Source organism: Musca vetustissima, unplaced genomic scaffold (genome assembly GCF_032173495.1).
Source record: "Musca vetustissima isolate MV318-11 ecotype Yass unplaced genomic scaffold, APGP_CSIRO_Mvet_v1 utg561, whole genome shotgun sequence".
In the NCBI taxonomy this organism is placed as follows: Eukaryota; Metazoa; Arthropoda; class Insecta; order Diptera; family Muscidae; genus Musca; species Musca vetustissima.
In genome coordinates this window covers 233,456-238,738 of record NW_026886958.1, presented here as the reverse complement: position 1 = coordinate 238,738, position 5,283 = coordinate 233,456, and positions in this window count along the sequence as shown.

The window sequence follows — 5,283 nt, the reverse complement described above, 5'->3', positions numbered from 1 at the left end:
TAGGGGTCTTCATTGGCCAGAACCCATTCTATATGCAAAATTTCGTGAAGATTGGTCCATAACTGTGGCATGTATCGTGTTTACAAATTATAATGGACAGACGGACGAACGGACGGACACACATGTCTAGATCGACTCAGCTAGTCGAAATATGACAATCGGTATACTTGAAGGTAGATCTAGGACCAATATTTCGCGGCGTTACAAACAAAGCTATAATACCCTGACAACATAGTTGTGTAGGGTATAAAAATGTTATTATTGTTTTGTTGTTGTTTTTTGTAATTAAAGAAAAGTCCATGATAACTCCTCACTGCAACATCGGAATCCGAAAATTTCCACGGTGTTAGAAAGAGTACATGTCTGGGTCTCGTATGAACTAGGATTATTGACTTCGCTCTAAAATTAACAAGATGGCGGACCTTTGAAAAAATATTTTTGGAAAATCGTCGATTTTTGACCAAAAATCAAGTTAAAAATTATGGAAGATCTTCACCGATTGGCTTTATCCTAGTTCATACGATAGCTATACACTCACAGAGAAACGTGTACAAATTTGGAATCGATTGGATTATTAGTTTTTGAGTTATCGTGCCCGCCATTCGCAAAAGAGAAAAACGCGTTTAAAGTTTGAGAAGCCCTTTAGCCGTCACTTGATGCGGTCACAATAAATCGGCTATATTTTCAAGAGTTCTTGAGATTTTCATTTGGGACATTCTTGAATTAGCGTAGAATCGAATTAAATATTTAATATTAATACCATTCAAAATCTATAGAAAGAGTGGTATAAAAATGTGACCTCAAATAGCTCATCTTACATTTCAATCTAACCTAAAAAAAATTTCTCAAAATTTTTAAACACTTTAATAAATGAATTTTTGTACAACATTTCGATTTTCGATTACACGGAAATTTTCGTCTAATCGATTCGAAAGCACTGCATTTCAGTGATAATATTAACCGATCTACAGTTACATAGTTACATTGTTGATAATTTGTTGTTGTTGTCGCATGGCCAAAGATCAATATTGAAACAACAGCCGAATGGGAATAGTCGTGCCAATGTACCCCGAAACCGAAAATAAAGTGTAAATACCGGTAATAACCGGTAAAATACACAATTTTACATTGTTTTGAAAAATAATAAATAAAATAACAAGAACAACAAATACTAATGCGACCATGCACCCAGTTAGCAGGCAGGCACATCGCTGATAACCAACTGAAAATGCATTGAATGCAACAAGTTAACCGGCCAACCAGCCAACCAACTAATCGGGCAGGCACCCGGCAAACTAGCGAACTGCACTGGCCACTCGACTAGGAGGCGACTGGTGGTATCTCTGCTGTGTTTGTGAACACGCTCGCTGTCTATTTTTAGATTTCACAAAAATGCAACAACAAAAATTATATTTTAAATACCCAACAACAGCAGCAGCAGCAGCAGAAATTCCCAACAAAACAATTCCATGAATACAAATACAATTTGATCGTCATAAATCTTCATTTCTTTTTTGAGGCGGCACTTTGTTAATATGTCTGTTGTTTTTATTGTTGTAATAGAAAAAAACAAGTCCGAGTCTCATATTTTTTTTCTTCTAAAAACTCGATTTAAGTTAATCGCAATTTGTCGCATTTCGGTGATTCTTTTTACATCTCAGACTGAAGATAATGTTTGGGGGAAATGACGGAATTGGGATTTTTTTAGGAAGTGGTACTTATCAGGCTGCTGAAAGGCGGTCTTTTTAAATATAGCTTAGATGTTGCAATTTTACATAGAAATTAAGAAGATGGATGTACCGATCTACTCGTTTTCATACCTCCACCCACCCACTAAGGGTCATCACATGCGGATTTTCAAATTTTAGCAAAGGAGGTATTTAAAGAAAACTGTAAAACAAATTTGCGGGATATACGTCAGTTTGTTAGCCTTTGAGTTCTACGTCATATCTACATAAGGGAAAATAAAGTAGCTGAGGTGGTTTGTCCATGCGATCCGCATCAGGGATAGTTCGTATGACAACTTTTTAGGTTTTCGACGTGCGGATTTTCAAATTTCTATTATCGTTTTACAAAGAAAAACTGTAAAACAGATTTGCGAGATATACGTCAATTTGTAAGACTTTGGATTCTACGTAATATCGACATTAAAGAAAATGAAGTAGCCGAGGTGGTTGGTCCATGCGATCCGCATCAATGATAGATCGTATGACAAATTTTTAGGTTTTCGATTGTCAAAAAGTTGTAAATGTATACGTACCTGTATAATATGTAGTAAATGTAGTAATCTCTATTTATTTCAATAATTTTAGGATATTCAAAATATATGGGCCAATTTTTTTTAATATTCCATTTTCAAAAAATCGGCTATTTTTTTTCGTGGTACATCAATGATTTTAGGTACACATATAGAGAAAAATGTTCTGACTCCGAAACCGTTCGCGATCAAATTTTTGGTTGATGCGCGCAAAAGTTGTCGAGGTTTTAATTTTGGGCATAAGACAATAATCTTATAATCGATTTTTATAAATTCCTGTTAAAAAAAAAACACTCAAAATCGAGCTTCAAAATGTCAGCATCATTTAAAGGTAGATGCAGTTAAAATTTTGAAAAATGATGCATAAATGATGTTGGCTTCTAGTTTTACTTTGACACGAAGACCGTGAAATGAGTAGCTTAGTCACAAATCGATAGAGAACATAAAAAAACTGGTTCGCCTCAACCTGTTTTACACATTTTTTTTTAATTAAAGTAGACACAGCTTCCACCCGAAAAAAGTTTGGAGGTCAATATCATGAAAAGTTTGCAGCGACAGATCATTTAACTCAAAACTATCCATCCGGGTGAACCTCCGCTTCAGCTATATTAAAAAATTGGCAATATTGCCCATATGTAATTCAACGAATATCGATTGGGACCATTACCTTGCGATCTAATGTAACACGGAAACTCGATGTCGAAAAGCTGCAAACACAACAGATAGCAGAAGCCTACTCCGCTCAACTTACCCATTAGCTAGTCGAAAGCACTCCTTGTCCCGATAATGGCACAATGGCAAGGAATTGCCCACTCCCTACAAACTACAACAAAAGCAACACTTGGGTACCAAAAAACCACCATCAAAAATCAGTGGTACGATCAGGAGTGTCGTAATGCTAGTGAGTTGAAAAATGCCGAGTATAGGGCACCCCTGCAAACAGTAGGCACAGAATGAAGTCTGGAAATTTTACCAATGAGTAAAACACCAGACCGAAGGCTTTGGTGCAGGCACATTCTCCTGTAGAGATGAAGAAGGAAAACTGGTGACAGATACAGACAACTTGTTGGGGATCTGGAAGGAGCATTTTGCAACGACTCTGGTATAAAATAGTAGCGGTGATGAAGATACACCAGATCCAATGAGAAATTACGGTATATATTGTATATCACCTAACCAAAATGAGGTCAGATTAGCTGAGGTTTTGGGCTCATCTCTGAAGAATAATAAGGCAGCAGGAGTCGACGGATTACCAGTCGAACAATTCAAAGCCGGTGTTCAGGCGCTGACCAGGAGCATGCACCAACTGATTAGATGAATGTATGCCCAACGATTGGAACCTCAGCATCCTGTGTCTGCGGCTTCAGACCTGGCTAATCCACAATATACCAAATATTCACACTGCGCCAAATCCTGGAAAAGACAAACGAAAAACACATTGTGACATTCCACCTATTCCTCGACTATAAAGCCGCATTCAACAACCTAATCTGCTCAGAGGTGTTTAAAGCCAAGACTGAGTTCAGCATTCCAGAGAAATTAATACAGATATGCTGGATAACTTTAACTGACACAGTATCAGCAGTTAAAGTCGGAAAGGACCTATCGGAGTCCGTTAACACCGGACGAGGATTCAGAGAAGGTGACAGTTTGTCATGTGATCTTCTTAACATCCCGCTGGAAAAGGTCATACGAAAGGCAAATGTGAACAGATATGACACTCTGCACACCAAACAACACATGTTATTCGCCTACGCCGACGATATCGATATAATGGGTCGAACATTGCGAGCAGTAACAACCACCTTTAAACGAATTGAGAAGAAGTCTGCCAAAGTGGGTCTGGCAGTAAATGGCGAGAAGACCAAGCTGATGGTATCAACGCGCAGGGCGTCCAGTAGACTCGGAACAACTGTGGAACTTGAGAACTACAGCTTCGAGGTAGTTAAAGATTTTATGTACCTTGGTACCGCCGTAAATAAAACTAATGTCATCAGTTTTGAAATTCGGTGAAGGATAGTGTTGGCTAACAGATGCTACTATGGTCTTAGTAAGCAGTTTAGAAACAAGTCCACCTCTCCCCACACCAAACTCACACTCTACAAGACGCTGATACTCCCCGTACTGTTATATGGATCTGAATCATGGGTACTTGCGCAAGCAGATGAGGGGGTCCTTGGGATGTTTGAGTGAACATTTCTCCAGAAACGTGTCGACGAAATAGAAACATTTGTCAATTTTAGGCTCATCTCTGAGCCTAATGATGCGGAATTAAATCAAAAATGTAACCTTGAAGTGTATCCATGTACAATCAGGGGACTCCTGCCCCTTCAAAATTTGTACGCTAGATCTCCAAGAAAAGTACCTCTATTGAAAGAAATATATACCTTCAAAAAGTAATTAAAATTTGCAAAAGAGCCCCTTGATTGGCCTTTGTTAAGGTGGCGTAATATTTTATGGATATGGTCATTCAAGAACAGCAAAACTGCAAGGTCAATATAAGAACTGCTTTTATAATGAACGCTACTGTATGTATTATAACCATTGATATTAATACCAAACCCTTTTCATCACAGGTCATTGCAGGATCAGGTGCCTTTTTTTAAATTGATAATTAAGATACCAAACTGAAAATATTTGACAGTAAATGTATACACAGAACCGGATTGAAAAACGAAAATAGCTAAAAATCACTCTTTATTTTAAGTTATTTATTATTAAAACTCCAAGGGAGCTCGATTTTTATATAAGGTCTGTGATTTGTTCTGGAAACACAATCAATATCTCTGTCGGTAGATTATTTTTATGTTTAGTTTCCACACATTCAATGCCACTCTAATGTATTTATGGAGGAACATTGATAAGAGCTTGAAAATTCCGATTCAGCAATTTTGGTTAATTTATTAGTTTTTTTGTGCGGCGTTTTTTTTTTTTTTTGCAAAAATTTAAATGACGTTGTTGTTAAATTTCCAGCGATAAAGCGCAAATGGTGACATTTGCGTTGTTCTTTTGCGAAGATGACAATT